The sequence below is a fragment of the Eriocheir sinensis genome, chromosome 18 (genome assembly GCF_024679095.1).
Source record: "Eriocheir sinensis breed Jianghai 21 chromosome 18, ASM2467909v1, whole genome shotgun sequence".
NCBI classification, from domain to species: Eukaryota; Metazoa; Arthropoda; class Malacostraca; order Decapoda; family Varunidae; genus Eriocheir; species Eriocheir sinensis.
The window spans coordinates 2,703,989-2,727,871 of NC_066526.1; positions in this window are offsets into that span (position 1 = coordinate 2,703,989).

Genomic DNA, 23,883 nt, shown 5'->3' on the forward strand with positions numbered 1-23,883 from the left:
TGCTACCGGGTTAAGTATTCCAAATGTTCGTCGTTCAGTGTATATGTTTACTTTTTATTATGTGCAGGTAGTCCTAAACGTTCGCCCTTCGTTCAATACACATGTTTACCTTTTCTATGCAGCTCTTCCCAAATGTTAATCCTTGAATACACATGTTCACTTTTAATTTCACGCAGGTGTTCCGAAATGTTTGTCTTTGAATGTAAATGTTTTCTCTATTTTATTCTGGTAATTCCAAATGTTCGTTCTTCAATATAAATGTTTACACTATTGAATGCAAGTGTTTCTAAATGTTTGTCTTTCAGTATTTATGTTCACTCTATAATAAGCCGGTATTCAACTATGTTCCTCCAACGGTAATTGCTTGACAGGGGTGTGTCATCATGGCGCCGCAACAACGTCATAGTGTGCCGAATTTTACATACCAGAGTTAAAATCACTGTTTTTTTTTATTTATTTAAGTGCATAATAAAAATCCTGAAATAATGAAACAGTCAACCCCACGAACAGCGCGCCTAAAGGAGATGGATAACACTAAGTCCAAGTTTCCATCGCTCACACCTTCCATCATGGGGGCTAAAGGGGTAGTGGGGGTCTTAATAGGGTGGCTGATGGTGGTGGTGGGGCGTGAGGGGGTTGGTGGGGGGGTAAAGGGAAGGAGCACACCGGGGGTATACAAATAAGGTGCCCGATAAACAATAACTGCACCAGAACAACTAACGAACCTACACCATACAACTATACACTCCTACTGTCTTTCCTATTCCCCCACCTGTACCTTCACCACTCACCCACTTCCTCTTCGTACTATACCCTTGATTAAAAGAAAAAAGGAACGGATGACCTAAAGACCCGTGGAGAGAGCCTTTCCCTTCCGTTCATCAATAAATTTACTCTTTATTGTATTCAGGTATTCCATAGCGCATATATATTGACTGTTTATTAAGTGCAGGTACTCCTAAATGTCTATCCTTCATGTTTACCCAATTATATGCAGGTATTTTCAAACGCTCGTCCTTCAATATAAATGTTAACTATTTTTTTTCATGCAGGTATTCCATATGCTCGTTCGTCAATACATGTTTATTATATTCCCAAACACCCGTCCTTCAATACATATGTTCACTCTATTATATTAGAAAAAAAATGTTACGGTACCAACGGTCTAGATTGGACTTTTTTTTTTAGTAGATGTTTGTTATAGGAGCGGGAGGTCCCTAACGTTCCCTTCAATAAATATGTTTACTATTTGCCATATTCGAAAAAAGTGAATGATTCTAAATGGCAAGAGTCAACTTTTTTTGCTTCGGTCGTTTCTGATCTGATAAATTTAATGGTTTCGCTTTTCTACTTGTTATGTAGTTATGTTGTTAGGGACTTGTAGTTGTTATTCAGCTGTCGTCCTTGTTGCGTTGTTATGGACGTAGTTAAACATGACACGCTTATTCCTGTGCGTGTCTATCTCGAAGCTTGACGTTCTAAACTCGGCATCTCCTTTTACTTGCACGTGCGGGATGAAACGCCTCACCTCTTTGTCTGTTTGTGTCGCTTTGAACCCGACCGAAAGTCCCTTTAACTTTATCTAGTACGAAGAGAACCACATGGAACTCCTAGTAATCCAACAACCACGTTTCTGTTTTCGCTTGAATAATTTACAATCATCAATGATGGTCGTGAAAACTAAAAAGTCCAGGATATCGGTAGTTAAGTCATGTTTTATGTACCCTTAATTCTTTAATCCTTCAAACAACGTATATAAATTTATGATTTGAAAAGACTCACTAAATCGTTTTTGATCCCTATAAAATTTGTGACAGTTTTATTACACGCGCTAAATGCTTACTGTCTCTTTTTATTGTATGGACGAGCAATTTATTTAGCATCTTCATAACCATTCGTATTTGTTGTTTTGAAATGATTATCGCCTGCCAGGATTAATTGGACAAACCGTATTGTCAGCTTCTTGCCTTACTTCTGATGATACTTTCCATGTTTAATATTTGCATTTCCATTTATTTCCATTTACTGTGTCGGAATTAATAGGACTAATATTTTCGGAGCTTTAGCTGCTGGACAACATAGATGATCTCGTTCGGCTACTTTTTTTAAACAATTATTTTATTGTAAATGAATACTGTTTGTTGATCCAACTATTTATGTCCCTAATACATAAAATGTTTTATCAATCCTTGTTTATTGTTTCTATGTATTCAAATAACAACGCGTAATGAACATGTGACCTCGTCCAGTTGTTTTGCAAACATTTTTTCCAAATACAACTAACTATGCACATTTTTTCGAGCACGTTTTTTCAACAAACAGAACACATGAAAACAAAAATTAACTAGCCATGCATCGTAACTCACTCACCTCTCCTGGTAATAATGTTTGAATTAATATTTGCCTGACTCGAACCAAAATTAAAATTAATATTTCAATTAATTACATTTTCCTGGGATTAGAAGGAGGAAGGGGAGGAGGGGAGGGGGAGGGGATCGAACGGAGCTCAGAATGCGTTAATTACATTTTAGGAAGCCTTAGAAAACGGGGAGGCGGGAACACCGTACGTACACACGCCGGCGCGAAAACTCATTTGGAAATTCCGATTGGCAAGTATAAGTCTTCCTTTGGGGCGGAAAATGTGATTATGATAAAAATTACATCACGCCCAGCTTAGAAGGGCTTGAGGAGGGTGGTGGTGGCGTCGGTTCTGGTAGCGTGGGTGGTGGTGGTAGTTTTGGTAGTGGTGGTGATGGTGATGGTAGTGCCGGTGATGGTAGTGGTTGTTTTGATGGTGGTGGTGGTGGTGGTGGGGATGAGAAAGGAGTGTAGAAGAAGAGCAAGAAGATGAGATATTACGAAAAAAGACTGAAAAAAAAATAATAATCAGGAAGACGAGATCAAAACAACAACAAAAGAGAAAAAATTGAACAGATGAAGGTAAAAAAAAAAAGAGGGAAAAAAAACAAAGGAAAAACAAGGAACACAGAAAAGAAAGATGAGGCAGCAGGAAAAGTATGCAGAGGAAAAATATTTGGTGAAAGAAAATAAGAAGAAAAAAACCCGCGAAACTATGGAAGAAAGAGGAAGAGAAGGAGAAGGAATCGAAGAAGGTAAAGGAGGAAAGAGGAGGAGGAGAAGGTAATATTAACGACGATTAAAAAGGAGAAACAAGAAAGAAGGAACGGGAAGAAAGAAAGGAAATAAAAAAGGTAAGAATAATATAAGAATAATAAAAAAGCAAGGAAGGATGGAGGAAAGGTAAAAAAAATGACAGAAGGAAGAAATTAGGAAAACAAAAAAGGAAAAAAAGGAAGGACATAAGGAAGCAGAAAAAATAAATAAATGAATGAACGAATGAAGAAAGAATAGACAAAAGGAAGTTGATAAGGAAGGAAAAAGAAGAAAGGAAAAAAGAACAGAATGGAAGAATAAATGAATATGAAAGAATGAAGGGAAGGAAGGAAGGAAGGATATAATGAATGAATGAATGAAAGAATGAATGAATGAATAAAGAAAGGAAGGAAAGAAGGAAAGGAGGAAAGGAAGGTAGGACAATGAATGAATAAATGAAGGAAGAAGAGGAAAAAAGGAGGAAGGAAAGAATAAATTAAGGAAGGAAAGACAGAAGAAAGAAAAGGGTGAAGGAAGGAAGGAAGGAATGAAGGAAGGAATGAAGAAAGGAAGGAAGGAAGGAATCACATCACACCTCCTTTTGTGCCGGGTAAGTAAACTCAATATTTTGTAGACTCATGGCGGAAGAAGGGAAACTTTTTTTATCCCTCCGACCGAGTCAACTTTGTGAAGAATGGTAGGCTGAGAGGAGGAGGAGGAGGAGGAGGAGGAGGAGGAGGAGGAGGAGGAGGAGGAGGAAAAAACGAAGAAGGGGATGAGAAAGAAGAAGTCGAGGAGGGACATTGGAAAAATAGGAAGGGTGAAGAAAAGAAGAAGGAGAATGAGGACAGGAAGAAGAAGAATTAAACTAGGAAAATACGAAGAGGAGGAGGAGGAGGAGAAAGAAGAAGAGGAGGAGGAGGAGGAGAAAGAAGAAGAGGAGGAGGGGCGCTGTGAGAATAAGAAGGATGAAGAAAAGTAGTGCAAGGAGGATAAAAACAGGAAGAAGATTAGAGCAACGAGGAAAACAAAGAAGATGAATTGGAACAGTGTGACGGTAAGAAGGAGGACAAAAAACAATAGAGAACGAGAACGGGGATAAGAAGGACAAAGAAAGAATGAATAATAGGAAGAAGATGAATGCAACTCCTCCCGAAATTGACCCCTCTTTCGGCCACCTCTTGTGATTCTTTTTAGGAGCAGCGAGTAGCGGGCTTTATTTATATTATTGTTTCCTTTTTTTGTACCCTTAAGCTGCCTCCTTTGTTGTAAAAAAAACAGGAGAACGGAGAATAGGATGAAGGAATACGAGTGAGGTGTAACAATGACATTTAAGATAAAAGAAGGAGATCAGAGGAAGGATAAGGAAATGGGGGAATCGAGTATATATAAAAGAGAACAAAACGATATGAACAGAGCGGAGAAAAAGAGGAAAAAGGAAAGAAGAAAATTGCAACAGAAAATGAGAAAGTTAGGAATAAACAAAAGAGTAGGAAGAGGATATGGATTAGAGGTGAGAGAAAAAAGAATAGGAGAATGGATAAACGTAAACTGGAATAGAAAGAGGAAGAGAAAAACGAAAGAAAAGAAGCAAAGAGGAGGGAAATAGGAGAATCAATAAACTATAATAAAAAAAGAGGAAAAGGTAGGAAAAAGAAAAGGAGTCAAACGCATAAGAGGAAACAGGAACAAGAAAGGCAGAAAAGAAATGAGCGAACAGAAGAAAAAGGAGAAAAGTCAGAGCAAAGGGAAGTTAAGGATGAATTTAGGAGTGAGTAATATAAGAGGAAAGAAACTCGAAAGAAAAACAAGATTGAGGGGAAGAGGAAAAATAAAATACATAAGAGCAAAGAGGAACAAGAGGGGGCTAAAATATATGAGCAAACAAGGGGATAAAGAGTAAGAGGAAAGGGAAGGAAAAGAGGAAATACACGAATGAATGATAATAGGAAGTGAACTCAGAGGAAAGAGGAGGAAAATACAAGAAAGAATGATAACAAATGGAAATGCGAATAAGAAAAACGATAGCAAGAAAGAGGAAGAGGGAAAATACAAGAACGAGAGGAAAAAAATTGAGCAAACAGGATGAAAAAAAGAGGAAAATAAGACCAGAGGAGGAAAATGATAAGCAGAATAAAAAAGGAGGGAGGAGGGAGGAGGAAGAGGAGGAAAAGGATAAACAGGAAGAAAGTATGAAGGATGAAGGAGGAAGAAGAGGAAAAGGATAAACGGGAAGGGAGGAGGATGGAAGGAAGAGGAAAAGGAGGAAAAGGATAAACAGGGAGCAAGGAGGAAGAGGAGAAAGAAGAGGATAAGGATAAACAGGATAAAAAAGAAGGAAGGAGGAAGAAGAGGAGGAAAAGGATAAACAGGAAGGGAGGAGGAAGAAGGAGGAAGAGGAGGAAAATAATTAACAGGAAGAAAGAAGGAAGGAAGGAGGAAGAGGAGGAAAAGACTTAACAGGAAGAAAGAAGGAAGGAAGGAGGAAGAGGAGGAAAAGGAAAAACAGGATGGGAGGAGGAAGAGAACAGGTAGGAAAGGGGAAAGGAAGAAAGAAGGAAGGAAGGAAGAGGAGGAAAATGATAAACAGGATAAAAAAAAGGAAAATAAGAGCAAAGAGAAGGGAAAGGGGAATTATACGAATGAATAATAAGAGAAAGGGACTCGGAGACACTTCAGCCCTCCTACCTTTTGGGTGTTTACCTGGTGCATAAATCATAACCCCGGGTGCGCTGTGTCCCGCCCCGCCACACCTTGTTCTGTCCCACCCCTCCACGCGCCCTTCCTATGAAACTCCCTCACCCCCTTCACCCCTCTCACCCTGTCTCCCTTACTCTTCATACCTCACCTTCCCTCCCCTTACTCACCCTTCATTCCCTTACCCTTCTTCCTTTTACTCTTCACTCCTCTCCCACTTACTCTCCTTACCCTTTCTTTCCTTACTCTTCACCCCTCTCCTTCCCTCCCCTTACTCACCCTTCATTCCCTTACCCTTCCTCCCCTTACTCACCCTTCATTCCCATACCCTTCCTCCTCTTACTCTTCACCCCTCTCCCACTTCCTCTCTACATCCTTTACTCCTTTGCCTTTCACTCCCTCCGACTTCATTCACTCCCTCACCCTTCTCACTCTACTCTTCCTCCCCTTACTCTTCACCCTCTTACCCTCCCTTCCCTTACTCACCCTTCACCCCTCACCCCTCACCTTCCTTTCAATCCCTAACTCTTCACACTTTTCCCTTTCATCCACTTCTACTTCACTTCATACCTTCCATTCACTCCTTTACCCTTCTTTCCCTCCCACGGTACACTCCTTCATTCGTTAATCCCTCATACCCTTTCACCTCCTTACCTTCTATGCCTCTTCTCCTTTTCATTCCCTTCATCCTGCAATCTCCCCCTTCAGTTCTTTACACCTTCTCCCTTCACCTCACACCTTCTATGGATTTCCTAAGTCTATGAACCTTTCCCTTCCATTCAATCTCAAACTACACCTTCTCTCCTTTCATCCCCTTCGTATATAGTCCCTTTCACTCTTCTATCTTTCTACCTTTCATCCCTTTCCCCATTCAGCCTTCTCTCCACGCTGTCCATTCACTCCCTCTCCCTGTAAACCCTTGCCCTCCTTTCCAACTCAACCTTGCATCCCCTCTCCTTTCCTCCCCTTTCATCCTCTTCGATTATATTCCCTTTCACTCTTCTATCTTTTTACCTTTCATCCCTTTCCCCATTCAGCCTTCTCTCTACGCCATCCATTCACTCCCTCTCCCTGTAAACCATTGCCCTCCTTTCCAACTCAATCTTGCATCCCCTCTCCTTTCCTCCCCTTTCATCCTCTTCGATTATATTCCCTTTCACTCTTCTACCTTTTTACCTTTCATCCCTTTCCCCATTCACCCTTCTCTCCACGCTATTCATTCACTCCCTCGCCTTAACAACCCTTGCCCTCTTTTCCAACTCAACCTTGCATCCCCTCTACTTTCACCCACTTATTCTTTATTCCCTTTCACCCTTTTATCCCCATCCTCTTTATCCCTCCTTCCTCTTCGTCTTCCCCATCTACACCCCCTCTCAGTTTTCACACGCCTACCGTTCTTCCCCTTTCACCCTGACCTTCTCCCACCCTTCACCTTTCGTTCCCTCTCACCTTTTATCCTCTCTCACCCTTCCTCCCTCTTCTCTCCATCATCCTGTCCTTGCTCTTCCCAGTTACACTATACCTTAACTATCACTTCTCACCCTTAACCCTTCTTCTCATCCTCAATCACATCCCTTCTCCTCGCCCCACCATTCCCTTCCTCTTCGCCCTTCACCCTTAACCTTCACCCTTCCGTCATCCTGCTCACAAATACACATAACGTGGAGGGAAAAGGGAAGTGAAGGAGAGAAGAGCAGGCTTATAGTACTGACCTTAAAGGGAATATGCAGGGAGAGGAAGGAAGGGGAGGAATAAGGAAGAAATGTGGGAGTGGAGGAGGAGGAGGAGGAGGACGAGGAGGACGAGGAGGAGGAAGAGGAGGAGGAGGAGGAATTATGTAACGTGATGGGAATATCTGACACAGTAATGTTATATAAAAGCAATAGTAGTAGTTGTAGTAGTAGCAGTAATGGTGGTGGTAGTAGTAGCAGTAGTAGTAGTAGTAGTAGTAGTAGTAGTAAAGTATTATTATTATTATTATTGTTATTATTATTATTATTATTATTATTATTATTATTATTATTATTATTATTATTATTATTATTATTATTATTATTATTATTATTATTATTATTATTATCATTAGTAGTAGTAGTAGTAGTAGTAGTAGTAGTAGTAGTTAGTAGAAGTAGAAGTAGCAGCTGTTGTTGTTGTGATAGTAATGGTTGTAGACAAAGAGATAATGAATCGATACTTTACCGTGATTAAAAAAGTAAATCTTGCATATAATAGCCTTGATGGCGAAAGTGATTTTCATGATTAAAAAACATAAACAGGGTGAGTTTTGGATCACCGATGGCGGAATATATAAAGGCAATAATCAGCATAAGAAACAAAAGAAATAAGAAAAAAACTCAACACAAACACACAGTCACATCAAACAAGCGAATAAACCAAAGGGAGAAAAATGACCAAATAAGAATCCACAATCAACAAACACTAAAGTAAAAACACACTAATTAATTTGCCAAGCCTTCACGACAAGCCTTCAGAGATCTCAAAACACACACAAAAAACGACGAAACACGACACACACACACACACACACACACACACACACACACACACACACACACACACACACACGCACACAAAATACAGTTACACAAAACATGCGAGTAAACCAAAGAGTTAAAGATGACCAAAGAAATAATCAGAGAGAAAAACACCAATATGTCAGCCAAGCCTCCACGACAGACCTTTAGAGAATATAAGACAAAAAAAATGATGAAAGAAGACAAATACAACCACACGAAAAAAAAAGACTAACTAAATAAAAAAAATCTAAGGAAACACTACACAGAAACACATAAATACATCCACCAAGGCCTCACGACAAACCTTTAGAGAGCTCAGAACACACACACACAAAAAAAACCCCGCTGAAACAAGACAAACATAGACACACACACACACACCAAAAAAAAATGGATGAAGGATGACCCAAAAATCAAAGGAAACAGTATAGAGAAACACATCAATACATCCGCCAAGGCCTCACGACAAACATTTAAAGAACTCAAAACACAAAAACGATGAAACAGGACCAACACGATCACACACGGAAAAAAAGTCACCCTGGAAAGCGAGGGGATTAGGGCGTTAATAACAATCAGTCACTCACGATTACCTGCCGCATAAAAACAGGCGGCTCATCAACGTGAAACACCTGGCCGGGGATCAAGGCGCGCCACGGGCAGGTGATCGCACTCCCGCCTCATCGGAAACTCGGCCAGGCAAAGACAGGTGGCGGCAGGTCACGCACGCCGCACCCGCCCGACACTAACTCACCTGGAACGGAAAAAAAATGAGCAGGTAAGTAAGGAAGCAGATATACACTCTTGCGGAAACAATTGAATATCAGATGTGATGTATATACGTTACTTGATTTTGCTTTAGTAATTCCAGATAGATGAAAAGAACACATTTGGAATTTTGACTTGATTTGTGTTACTTGATTTGTTATTCGGTGACCTCAGATAAATAAACACAAGTGAATATAAGATTTGATTTGTTACTCTATTTTGTTTTGGTAACCTCAGATAACATGAAAACATATGGCTCCACTATAAACACTTCCCTGCGCCAATACGGGCCGGGGCCGACTACCATCCAGGCCCCTCAAGCAAGCCTACAGGCGCTATAGGAGTAGACATAAAAAAAATCTTATATCCGATGAATAACAAAAATTAAAAGAATATCAGATTTACGTTGCTATATTTTTATTTGGTAACGCTGATAACTCATGGAAGGAAATGCAAACACTGATCTCCAATGAATGAAATGCAGGTCAGAATCAGGCAAAGCAAATCGTTGGACACACTAACGAGGACGTAAGTGGGTGAATGAACAAACACATAACGTTCCTCTTTGCCCTCGTTCACTGACCTCCGCTAAGCCATTAAACAATTCCACTAACTTCTGCTTCGTTCCTGCTTTCAATTCTCTCATTCCATCCTTCTCGTGCTCCACTTTCTCTCCCTCTTCGTTCCCTAAAAAGCCTCGCTCTCTTCATCTCCTCTCTCTTTCTCACTTTTTTTGCTTTCGTTTCTCATCTTTGTTTTCCTCCTCCTCTTTCCTGCCTTTCTAAAATCTCCTCTCCTCTCTCTCTCCTGCTCTCCTTTTGTTTCCTCCTCCTCTATCAATCCTTACCTCCCTTCTCTCTTACGTCAAGCTCTTTTCTCTCTCCTCACTCTCCTTTCCTTTCCTCCTCCTCCATCAATCCTTGCCTCCCTTCCCTCCTCTCCTACTTCAATCTTCTCTTCTGTCTCTCTCCTTCTTTGCTTTCCTGCTCCGCCCTCCTTTCCTCTCTCTCCGCCCTCCCATTCCCCCCGAACTTCATCCCTCGCCTCACTCATAATCTCCCTTTCCTCTCCCTAGTCCCTCCTTTGTTTTCCTCCTGCTTTACATGCCGCCTCCCTCCCTCCCTCGTTCCCTCCGATTCCTTTCCTTGATCCCTCACACTAAAACTTAGCATTCTCTCTCCCCCTTCTTTCCTTCCCTCTCTTCCCTTTCTCCTTTCCTTTCCTCTCTCCCTTCCTGTCCTCTTTCATTTCCTTTTATTCCTTCCCTCGATCTGTCACACTACGACTAAGCATTCTTTCTCATCCTCCTTCCCTCTTCCTTTCCCTCTATCTGTCCTTTCCTTCAACCCTCCCTCCCTCCCTCCCTCACTCACAAGTTCATGACCTCTGCATAACCAGTGATGTTTCTTCTGTTAACTTGCGTTGCCTAGAGAGAGAGAGTCGAAGGGAAGGGAAAGGAAAGGGTTTCAGGGTGTGTGTGGGGGATGGGGGTGGGAGGAGATAGCAGAGGTGGGGGGCGGGTAGTGGGTGGGGGGAAAGATAGAGTGTATAGGGGGGGAGGAGGGGGGGGGGCTTTTATGTGTGTGTGTGTGTGTGTGTGTGTGTGTGTGTGTGTGTGTGTGTGTGTGTGTGTTGCGGCTTAGGTGTGTGGCTTTGCTTTACTGTGCGTGAGTTGGTGAGGATTTTGTGCTTATTTTTATCTTGATGTTTCAGTTACGTTGTGTTGCGGTTCTTTGTTTCGGTTTTCTATTCAATACTTTTTTTTTATTAGGGACATTTCTTTTGGTGGTTAGATCCATTTTTCTCGATGTGGGTAATCCTTCTTTATCAGCCTAATCGATGCTTACACTCTCCTTTATCTTTCTTCCCGTCATCAACCTAACTACTCCGTCATCTCTTCCTCCTCCTTCTCCTCCTTCTCCTCCACCTCATTTCTCTCCTTTAAGGTCACCAGAAAGGGGACGCGGTAAAGAAACGAGGTAGGAGTGACGAATGGAGAAGAGAAAGAGTAGAAGATAAGGAGTAAAGGGAAATGGGAAGCTGATGGAGAAAGAAGAATGAGAAAGAACAGATAAGAAAGAAGAGAAGCAAAGAAAGAAATGAAGCAGGGAAAGAAAGGGGGAAGTAGATGAAGAAGAGGGGGAAGCAGTTAAAGAAGATGGAAAAGGAGCAGACGAAGAATGAGAAGCAGAACAGCAGAAGAGACGAAGAAGAGGGGAAGAAGAGCAAGAAGAGGAGAAGCAGAGGAAGAAGAAGGGAAATAGAGTAAGAAGAGGCGAAGTAGAGGAGAAGCAGAGTAAGAAGAAGGGAAATAGAGTAAGAAGAGGCGAAGTAGAGGAAGAGGGGAAGAAGAGGAGGAGAAGCAGAGGAAGAAGAAGGGAAATAGAGTAAGAAGAGGCGAAGTAGAGGAAGAGGGGAAGAAGAGGAGGAGAAGCAGAGGAAGAAGAGGAGGGAAGACTAAAGGCTTTTCATGTAAGCTTCCTGAAATCCTTCCACTTCTGCCGCGTATGTATACCACACACACACACACACACACACACACACACATAAAACAAAAAAACAACAAAACAAAAAAACAACAACCACGAGAGAGAGAGAGAGAGAGAGAGAGAGAGAGAGAGAGAGAGAGAGAGAGAGAGAGAGAGAGAGAGAGAGAGAGAGAGAGAGAGAGAGAGAGAGAGAGAACGAGAAGGGGGGGGGGTCACTACATTAAAAATTACTACACATACGAACGAGTGAGAATTAGGTCGAGAATGGAGCGTTAAAAAGAAACTTGAATACTAAAGCAGCATCGAATCCCCTTTTTCTTGGTGTGGGAAAGACTAAGAAACAAAAGACTAATAAAAGACAAAAGAAAGACTCGTTACAGCGTCCCCTGAGCCACCGATCGCTTGGTTAAGTTTCCGTCATCTTAAGCATTAGTGATTTCTTAGCGATCTGCAAATATGACGTTACCTGAGAAGGGATTAAGCTGATTGGGCCGCTGGGTTTCCGGGAAGGAGGGAAAGTGAAGAGGTGGGAGAGTGAGGAGGATAGACGGGAAAAATGGATAGACGGGAGAGGAGAAAGAAGGGAGGGAGGAAGAGGGATGAAAGGGAAACTAGAAAGCATAAAAGGTGGAATGGAAACGAACACGGAGGAAAAGAAGAGATGAAAAGAAAGCAAGCTAGCAGGGAGGGAGGAAAGGAAGAGTACAAACACGGAATGAAGGGATTAAAGAAAAACAATAAAACAAGGAGGGATGAATGGAAACAGATATGGAAGAATAAACGAATGAAATAAAAAAGAAAGGAAAAAAAGTGGGGTAAAACGAAGATATGAATAAAGAATGCAAAAGAAAAAAAAAACAGAGGCGTATGAATGGATGTTAGAAGCTAGCCTTCGAGGTTGGGCGTTCTGTATCGTCTCCGCCAGCTCTTCTCCCCCGCACAGCTGTTATCCATATACAGGGGCCTTGTACGCCCTCGTATGGAGTATGCATCTCACGTGTGGGGGGGCTCCACTCACAGCTCTCTTGGACAGAGTGGAGTCTGAGGCTCTTCGTCTCATCAGCTCTCCTCCTCCTACTGATGGTCTTCCACCTCTTAAATTCCGCCGCCATGTTGCCTCTCTTTCTATCTTCTATCGATATTTTCACGCTGACTGCTCTTCTGAACTTGCTAATTGCATGCCTCCCCCCTCCCTCGGCCTTGCCGCACACGACTTTCTACTCAAGCTCATCGCTGTACTGTCCAAATCTCTTACGCACGAGTTAACCAGCATCTTCACTCTTTCATCCCTCACGTTGGTAAACTCTGGAACAATCTTCCTTCATCTGTATTTCCTCATGCCTACGACTTGAACTCTTTCAAGGGAGGATATCAGGACACCTTTCCTCCCGAAAATGACCTATCTTTCGGCCACTCCTCTGAACGCTTTTTATAGGAACAGTGAGTAGCGGGCTTTTTTTTTTCATTATTGTTTTTTTTTTTTTACCCTTGAGCTGTTACCTCTGCTGTAAAAAAAAAACTAATGGAGAGAGGATCAGATGGACAAAAAAAAAAAGATGAAATGTTTAGAGGTAAAAAAGAAAGCCCAGAATAAGAAACGGAAGTAAACGGAAATAAATGAAAAGGGAAAGTGACTGGAGAAAAGAAACCAGAGAGGAAAGAAAGAACATTAAGGTAATTAACGAGTGCAAATTAAAATGGAATAGTAAATAGGTCACAGCAAATTATTACATTGAAAGGGAAGAGAAGCGATAAACATTGGAAGAGAGAATAACTGAAAAGAAAAACAAAATATTAAGTTAGACACAAAAGGTAATTAACAACAAAATGATCAATGGGAAGGAAAGAGAAACGTAATACTAATATAAGAGAACGATAAAAAGGTAAAAGAAAAGCCCAAATTAATGATGCAAATTGGAGTTACGATCTGATGAAGCAAAAAAAAAAAATGAACGTTGATAAAATATATGAATGGAAGACGAACATAGAAAAAGAAAAGGTGTGAATAAGAATACAGGATGAAGCAAAGCAACAAACGGAAAAAAAAGGAAGAATAACTGATATGAAGGATGGAACAGAAGCTTGAAAACATAACAAGGACAAATTAATTTCGACTTTACACGGTCCGAGGAAAGGCTGGATGGATGACGCAATTGAAGGGGATATTTTAAGACTCCCATAACAGCGAAAGAACCGGAATTGCTTGTTACGAAAAGCTCAGATTTCGTAAACTTCCAACAGAGAGACAGATGATTGCTCGGCGACCTTTCTGACTCCCCAAAGGCCAGCAATCCATATCGAATACTTAAAATCGATTTAGCTTTCAACGTCAGTCACATAGATTCGTAGAAAGTTTAAATTACACGGTTATTTCAGTTTAGTCTGTCTCGCCGTCTGTCTTTGTCTGTCTTTAAATCTGTCTGAACTATTTGAGTGTCTGTGTATTTAATGGTGTTTGTCTGTTTACGCCTATTTATTTGTCTGCCTGATTGCGTGTTTGAGTATATGTGATTGTTTCTTTGAGTGTCGGCTTATGTATATTTGTTGGTGTTTATCTTATTTACTTCTGGTTTGTGTGTGTGTGTGTGTGTGTGTGTGTGTGTGTGTGTGTGTGTGTGTGTGTGTGTGTGTGTGTGTGTGTGTGTGTGTGTGTGTGTGTGTATGCCTGTCTCTGTTTATGTTTTCCGATTTGTCTGTATGGTTGTCAACTTGTCTGTCTATCTGTATTTGCCGATCTATCTGTCTGTCTTTCTGTCAATGTGCTTGTCCGTCTGTGTTTCTCTCTTTTTCTGGTATTCTTGACTGTCTGTGTCTGCTTGTCTTTGTGTCTCAGGTATGGTCAATCTGTTCGGCTTTGTTCCCGTTAGTTGTTTGTCCGTCTTCTGATTTATGTGCACTAAATCGCCGGAACATTGTGGTTTTACGGCATAGCTCATGAAGTCTTATACCCATCCATCACGTCTTGAAGGCATAACACAGCATTACCTGATACATGGCAAATTTAATCTCACCTGAAAATCGTTTTGACTTGCAGGTAATCCAATGTAACACGAAGTAGTACACATGAAGAAATGAAAATGAATGAATACTTGACATAATATTGGTGAGTGAATTTATACTTAACTTTGGAATGCGAGACTGGAGGAGATAAAAGGAGAGAGAGGGTAGGGAGCAGACACTGAAGAAAATAAGGGATGAAAGGAAATAGGAATGGCAGGCAAGCGAATGAAAACGAAGACATGAATGAGGATGAAAAAAGAAAAGACGTATGAACGAATATTAAAAAAAACTAGGAAATGGAGGGAGGATGATATGGACTAAAAAAATGAATAGTAGACGGTAACAAAAAAGAAAACAAAAACATGAATGCGGGATGGAAAAAAAAAAGAGGAAAAAGGCGTATGAACGAAAGTGAGAAGCTAGGAAATGGAGACGGTGATACGGACCAAAAATAGCAGAAATAGTGTGACGGATTGAAAAAAAGGAAGAGGAGGGAACGAAAAGGAAAGGAGGAGGCATATACAGTGGAAGGAATACAAAGAAGGGACCAGGGGGAGGAGAAGAGGGATTATGAGTGAGGAAGAGGATGAAGTTTAGAGAGAATGGGAGGACGAAAGAGACGGAAGGAGTGAGGTAAGGGAGACAATAAGAAGGAAAAGTAAAAGGTGATACACATTACACTTTACACTTACACTTTACAGCTGAAAATCATAACCGTAACATATAATTCAAAATACATCAAAAATCTAGTTCAACACCCATATCCAGAAGTGACCAAAGATATTAAAAAGGTAAGGAGGAAGATCATAATGGGAAAGGCAAAGAAAAACGATATCCATTACATAAACTTCGAAGCTGAAAATCATGGCCATAATACATAACTGGAAACGTAACAACACACGAATCCAACACCCACGTCCAGGAGTGACAAAAAAAAATATTAGAACGTAAGAAGAAAGATGATGATGAGAAAAGCAAAAGAAAGCGATATCCATTACATAAACCTCTGAGCTAAAAATTATGACTGTAAAGTGTAATGCAATATATAACAACACTAGTCCAACAACCACGTCCAGGAGTGACCAAAAGTATTAAATGATAAGAAGAAAAACCATAATAGAAGAGGCATAGAAAGGCGATATCTATTACTTATACTTCCAATCCGAAAATCATTATCCTAACATGTAATTTTAAATATAACAACACAAACCCAACAACCACTTTCAGGAGTGGCAAAAATATGAAATGGTAAGAAGGAAAACCATAATAAGAAAAATAAAACAAAAGAAGGCGATATCCAATGCATAAACTAAGCAGAAAATCACTACGAAAACATGTAATTCTTTAATATAACAACACACAAATACATCAACCACGTCCAAAAGTAATACAAAAAATAAACGATAAGAAGGAAAACCATAATTAGAAAAGGCTGAAGAAGGCGATATCCAATGCATAAACTAAGCAGAAAATCATTACGAAAACATGTAATTCTTTAATATAACAACACACAAGTACATCAACCACGTCCAAAAGTAATACAAAAAATAAACGATAAGAAGGGAAAGCATAATTAGAAAAGGCTGAAGAAGGCGATATCCAATACATAAACTTCTCCGCTGGAAATCATTATACTAACATGTAATTCTAAATATAACAACACACAAGTACAACAACCCCGTCCAAGAGTAATCAACAATTCATCCCCACACGGCCACTGATTTATTGCTCACGTCACTCGTTCAACGCATCAAATATAGCAGAATGACACCCACTCATAACACGGAACACGAGGCCATTACGCGATTCATTATAGCAAGCAGCATAAAAAGTTGTGATTAACGTGGAAATAAATACGTTGAGCACTCTACCTGCATCGTTAACCTCACGTGTATATTGTGAGTTTGTGAGTTTGTGGAGTTAACGTTCGTGTGTTATTCGATATTAAACCAAGGAGGAGAATAATGTTGGAGGTTTAAGAGGTCAACGATCCACTCCTTTCCCCGTCTCGTTTTTCCTTCTCAACACTCTTTTGTCTCCTTCCCTGCTGGCTCTCGTCTCCTCTTTCTGTCATAGCTTATCTTTTTTTTTATCCATATCTAGTTTCGTACATTGAGCCCGTATTTTTTTTTTACTATTCATTTTTCACCCTTTTCCGGCAGTTATTCTTTTATTTCATTTTTTCTGATTTCCTTCTCTCTTTTTATCTATATCTAGTTTTTGGCATTGAACCCATTTTTTTTACTCTTCATTTTTCAGTCTTTTCCGGCAGGTAACCTTTATCCTATTTTTTCCTGGGCTCCTCCTTTCTTTTCATTCATATTAGTTTCGTACATTGAACCATTTCTTTACCAGCTTGTTTTCACTATTTTCGTAGTTTGTCTTATGTTTTATTTCTTTTTTTCTCCTTTATGTTCATCTATATTTAGCTTAGTACATTGAACCTATATTTTTTTTACAATTTTTTCTCACTTTTTCGACAGTATCTTTTTTTTTCCCTGCCATTCAGTTATTCGACACCCACCCTCAATCGTTCAATATCCCTTTTTCTTTTAGTATTGCGTTTTTCTCTTGCATTCATAACACTCTTCATTCACAAACACTATTCTTCATTCGTATATTTTTTCACCAAACATACCTCACTTTTTCCTATAACTCCTCAGCTTCCTCCTCCTCCTTCTATCTCAGTCTTTATTATCCAGTTCTATCCCTCAATCCTTTTTCATTCCTCCATTCTGATTTATCACTTTATCCTCTTCTTTATCCCCTCTTACATTTTCCAATCTCCTTCCTTAAGATCTATTTTCCCAATAATTCTCTTAAACCTTACTTCCTTCAAACCATTTTTTTCTTATCCAGTATTAGGCTTCAATCATCTTCTAAACTTCAATATGTCTCATCTCTTTGTTCTATTCTTTCGCTTAAATCTTTTCCAGTCTCCTTTTCTACAATTCATCTAACTTTCCCATTTCCCCTCCCTATTTTCCCACTCCCTTACAATGGATCTCTCTAACTTTTCAAATAACCTTTTTGCTTTTCTTTTATATCCATTCCCCTTCCCTATAGTTCATCCCCCTCTATAATATATTTCCCCTGTATTTCTCTAATAAACACCATCCATCACTAACTCTTTTCTCTCTCCTGCTTCCATCACCCTTGCCATACTCCCCGCCATATACATATTTTTAACTTCAATCAACGAAAACTTGGTCTCATTTACACTTTCTCCCTCTCTCTTATCCTTTCCCCCTGTTCCTCATTATTTTCGCCTATTACTACTTCCTTTTCCTTCACCTTCATATCTTTTGTTGTTCATCCTTCCATCCCCGTCTTACTTTTGCTCAAAAAGATTCACTTGTTTCCTTTTTGTCCCTTGTTATTATAGATTTCCTTATTCCCATTCATCCCATCCGTCACTGTTTCCTTCCTCCGCTTCCTGACATCCCTCAACCTTCACCGTCCATCCCTGTCTCATTTTTACTCCTGAAAACTCACTCATTTACTTTCGTCTCTCGATTTTTTTCCCTTCCCTCTGTTTCTCATATCCTTCCCATACATCATTACTTTCTTCCTCTTCACATTCACATCCTTCACGCTTTACCCTCCATCCCTGTCTTACATTCACTTCCGAAGACTCACTTATTTACTTTTTATCCCTCTCTCAAATCCTCCCTCCCCCTATTCCCCTTGCTTCCCCTTCTTCCCCTCCATCACTGCTTCCTTCTCCGCACCCTCACATCCTTCACTATTCACCATCCATTCCTGTCTCATTTTTACTCATTGACTCGTCCCTCGCTCTTTTCCTTCCCACCATGAACCCAAAACAGGCACAGGTGAACGCCCTTCAAGCAGACCAACCGAAACCCCAGCACACACAACCCCCCCCCCCCCCCCCGCCCCTCCCGCCCCAGACAAAGACGTAATCCTCCTTCGCGTCACTCCTGAGGTTTCCATATCATTTCGCGGGACATAATCACCTGTCCAATTAGTTACCTGCAGGAGTCCCCACCTGAGAGCCTCCTTAAGCCTCTGTCCTGTCTTCTCTATGGCCTCCCGCTGCATGCAAGCGCGCACACACACACACACACACACACACTCTCTCTCTCTCTCTCTCTCTCTCTCACTCTCTCTCTCTCTCTCTCTCTCTCTCTCTCTCTCTCTCTCTCTCTCTCTCTCTCTCTCTCTCTCTCTCTCTCTCTCTCTCTCTCTCTCTCTCTCTCTTCACCACCGCAGAGATTTTCCTCAATATTTTCACGTTTCTCCACCACCACCACCATCACCACCACCACCACCACCATCACCACCACCACCACTCTTTCATTCTTCACCACCACCTCCTCCTCCTAGTCTTCCTCTTTCCTCCTCCTTCCTCCATCCTTCGTGCTCCGCCCCGTGATTCTTCCTAATATTTTCACGTCCCTCTCATCTTTCACCTTTGCATCCCCGCCGCCCTCCGCCTCCCGCCGCCTCGCTCGTCTCCTTCGCGCCAAAGACTCGACGGGAATTGCAAGGTAAACAAGGCAAAGTCACCTTACTGCACTGCGCTAAACATTTTTCGAATATTTTTCCCTCACAATTGTCGGGCTGTGTGTGTGTGTGTGTGTGTGTGTGTGTGTGTGTGCTTTTATATGTAAATGGAAAGGGTGCTCAATATTATAAAAAAAAGTTTATATGAAAAAAAACCCGGCTCTTTCACGCTTCAAAAATCAGAGAATAAATCAACGTTCTCATCCGTGTTATTCTTTTCATGTTCTCGTCTCTTGTGTTGGTTTGTTTGTTTCCAGGCACAGCGCTTCCGTGTTCCATCGCAGCCTCCCTTAACTATGCAACGGCCGGGGAAAGACGCACTGAAGGTTAGTTGCTAAAAAGGATGAAACAAAACGCTGGTGAAGACACTTTGAACGTTAGTCGCGAAAAGGAGAATAGTAAAAGTTGATGCAGATAATCACTAAAAAAAGCTATCCTAAAAGACACTCTGAACGTTGTTAGGTCGTCAAAAAGGAAATAATAAACAATAGTGAAGGAAATCTGAACGTTAGTCACAAAAAAGGAAATATTAAACGTTGGTGAAGATACTCTGAACGTTAGTCGCTAAAAAATGCTAAACGTTGGTGAAGAAAGTCAGAACGTAGGTCGCAAAAAAGAAAACACTAAACGTTGGTGAAGACACTTTGAACGTTAGTCGCTAAAAACAAAACAATAAACACTGATGAAAAAACTCTGAATGTTAGTCGCAAAAAGAAAATACTGAACACTTGTGAAGAAACTTGAAATTTAGTCGCAAAAACGAAAATACTAAATAATGATGAAGAGAACGTGAACTTTAGTCGCAAGAACGAAAATACTAAATGATGATGAAGAGAACGTGAACTTTAGTCGCAAGAACGAAAATACTAAATGATGATGAAGAGAACGTGAACTTTAGTCGCAAAAATGAAAATACTAAATGCTGATGAAAAGAACGTAAACTTTAGTCGATAAAATGAAAATACTAAACGCTGGTGAATCTGAACGTTAGTCGGAAGGAAGCAAAGAATATACGCCACTGGATCAGCAAACAGCGGAGCGGTGAACAAGATGGATTAAAAGGTAACATGTCGAGACGGGAAGACAAATATAAAGATGAAAAAGGTCAACAAGCATATTATTCGAGGCGAGGAGTTATTTCACCCGCAAATATGACAAAATTATATAGTCAGATATTTTTATACATTCAATGCCTCTTTTTTTATGTCTAATTTCAACATCACCACAATCACTGCATCAAAATCACCATCACTCTCCTCTCATCACTATCCACATCTTCACCACGAATATATAAAAAAAACTCCATCACCACTTCCATCATCATCATCACCACCACAACGACTGCATCAAAATCACCACAGATGTTTGTACTTTTATCACCAACCACCACCACAACCACCTCGACCATTACCACACCCACTAACGCCACCCTCACTATTGCCACCACCACAACCACCACTATATCAACACCATTCCTACCGACACAACCACTACCACTGTATTAAACCACCACCAGCACCCACACAAACTCCACCACTTAATCAAGAGCACCTTCACCAAGACTCAGACCCAAAATAGATATCGCCACTCCCTTCTCTCTTCCTTTATCAAACAAGTTATTTACTCCACGCGCGGCTTTTCCAGCAAGCTAAACGAGGCAAACGCGGCAAACATTTAGTGGTAATGACGGTGATGATGAGGATGGTGGTGACGCATTAGCCGCCAAACAGGGAGAATAGTAGGTCGACGAAAAAAGCCTGGCGGTGAGGACGAAGTAACGGAGCATTAGAGTTTGGCACGTGGCTATGAATGGACGAAGATTGACACTCAGGACACAACTTGAGATATTGTAAGACTGAGGAAGACGACGACAACGAGGAGGATTTAGAACAACGGGTTTAATATGAAAAAATAACGACGCACAATATTAGAGACAGGAACGAGAGGAGGAGGAGGAGGGAGGAGGAGTTTTCAGTACACAAGGATTAAAGAATGTGGTTTAGAACAATAAGCTAAATAGGAAAACAACAACGAGAAAGAACAATGGGATAGAAGAAGTTAGGGATCATAAGGGACGAGCACGTGCTTTGAATGGACGAAGATCGGAGTTTAGGGTACAATTTGAGTTATTATAAGAATGATAAAGACGAAGAACAGGCTTTGGAAGAATGGGCTCATTATGAAAACAAAGACGAGATGGAGGACTATAAGGGACAGGAACAGGACGCAGCTTGATGGCAAAAATGACAAAAAAAACGAAGACGAAGAGGACTTAGAACGAAAAAGTTTGATATAACGACAAACGCAAGGCAGAGGAGTATTGGGGAAAGCAACGAGACTCTTATATTGGGAAGTTTGAGTTTTGGAGACAAGGATTAATAAAGTTTGAAAAAATAAGAACGAAGATTTTGAACAGTAAGCTTAATATGAAAACAAAAATGAGGCAGAGGAGTATTTTGGATAAGAAAGAGTCAAGTCAGAGAGGAGGAGCTTTCACGAAACAAGGATTAACGTTTGAAAGGATAAGAATGAGGAAGACTTTGAACAATAGACTTAATATGGAAACAAAAACTGGGCAGAGAAGTACTGAGAAAAGTAACGAGACTTCTTATTTGGGAAGTAGGAGCTTTTAAGAAAAAACTAAGATTAACGCTTGATAGGATAAGAACGAAGATTATTTTGAACAATAGGTATAATGTGGAGACAAAAACAAAGCAGAGGAGTATATACTGGGAAAAAGAACAAGACTTAAATCGGGAAGGAGAAGCTGGCAAGACATAAAGATTAAAGTCTGAAAGGGCGGTGACAAAGACGAGGATTTACAACAACAGACTCAATATGAAAAGAAAAAAGCAGGAGAGGAACACTGGGGACAGGAACGAGGAGGAGGTTTCAGGACACAGGGATGAAGGATGACAACTAGAAATGAAGGAGAGGCAGAAAACTGAAGAACGACGGAGGAAGGTACAGGAAGATGGAGAACAGGGACGTGAATAAAAGAATGGTGACAAAAGTTCTGGAAAATTGAAAGAGACAATAGGAATAGGGGAAAATATGATGCTTAGTTATGCATACACAGAGGTAATGAAGCTTTGCAGAGGAGGAGAAAGAATTATTGTGAGAGGAAAGAGATGTAGAAGTGTCAGGGATGAAGAAGGAGAGTGGGAAGAGGGATGAGGAATATCTGTCGACCTAAAATAGTGAGAAAAAAAAGAGAAAAGGGATGAGGACAATATACTGACCGAAAAAGAAAACGGAGAAATAAAGCGAAAAGAACGATTAAACACTTCAGAGATAAGGAAAAAGGATGAACAACAAACACAATACAAAAAGAATAAAACAAGAAACCATAAATGCAAGGACTAGGAATGGAGCATAGCAGAGAAACCACAATGAGAACAATAACTCGGTCCTTCGGCGGCATGAATTAGGAGTGATGAGACGAGGGAACCCACACGCTGAACTGGCGCAGAGCAACACCTGAGGGACGCAACACTCAGATGGCGTGCAGGCAGGTAATAAGCTCCAGGCACTCTCCAGAAAAGCTCCCTAGCAACACACACACACACACACACACACACACACACACACACACACACACATTAATGTTTAAAAGCCTCTGAGCGCCTGTCGCCGAGAAACACTTGCGAAAAAAAATAAAGACAAAAACAGTTCTTACCACACGCAAAAAAAAAATAACCCCCAAAAAATAAAAAAGTAGAGACTCAGTAATGAATGAAATATGTAAGAAGCCGTGAAGTTAGAGAGCAACACAAGGGATTCAAGGACAAAGACAAGAAAGAAAAGGTTCCCCCCGTCAAGGACACTTCCGTAAACTTAGGTAACATGTTTCGTCTCTCGGTCAATAGAAAACGGAACTGTTGACAAATCTCCTTGATGAACCTGAAGCCCTCGCGCATGCTCAGTCCAGACCACCACCACCACCATCACCACAACCACCACCACTACCACCACAGTAACCGGAATTAACTATCAAGAAATTATCACTAGAATAACCACTAAAAAGCACCACCATCACAATCATCAACACAAACCACCACCATCACCATCACCACAGTAACCGCCATTCACCACAGCAGTTCACCATCAAATTGTCACTAGAATATCATCCACAATGCATCACCACCACGATAATCATCACAATTCACCACACCACGATAATCACCACTGTAATTAACCACATACACCGAAACCATGCAACGCCAAGCTCACTATCGCAAGCACCACCACTATTTGGGGAGGTTGTGGTCGAGTGGTCAGTGCGCGAACGTGGTGATCACAGGGACCATTGTTCAAGACCCACCACAAGACGCTGACAATTTTCAACCGTCGCAGAGTGGCGGAAGAATACCCGAATGCTGACCAGATCATCACTCAACCCTAACTTCAACGACATCTGTCAATAGGAGCACCGGGGGGCACCACAGACCAAACAAGAGTCATATATCACATAAGTCACTATAAATAAAATTCGTCTGCGCCATTAACGGACAGAGCCATCCAAGAGACCCCTCAAGAAAGCCTACCGACGATACAGGTAGCTCTAAAAAAAAAATTAAAAAAGCATAACACCCATTACCACCCACAATCTACCTCATCACAATAACCACCTCTACAAGCAACCACAAAAACCACCACCACCACCACTACAATACCAACAACCATTACCTACCACAACATCAATCTACCACTACAATATCTACCTTTATGATAAAAAATAAACACCACAA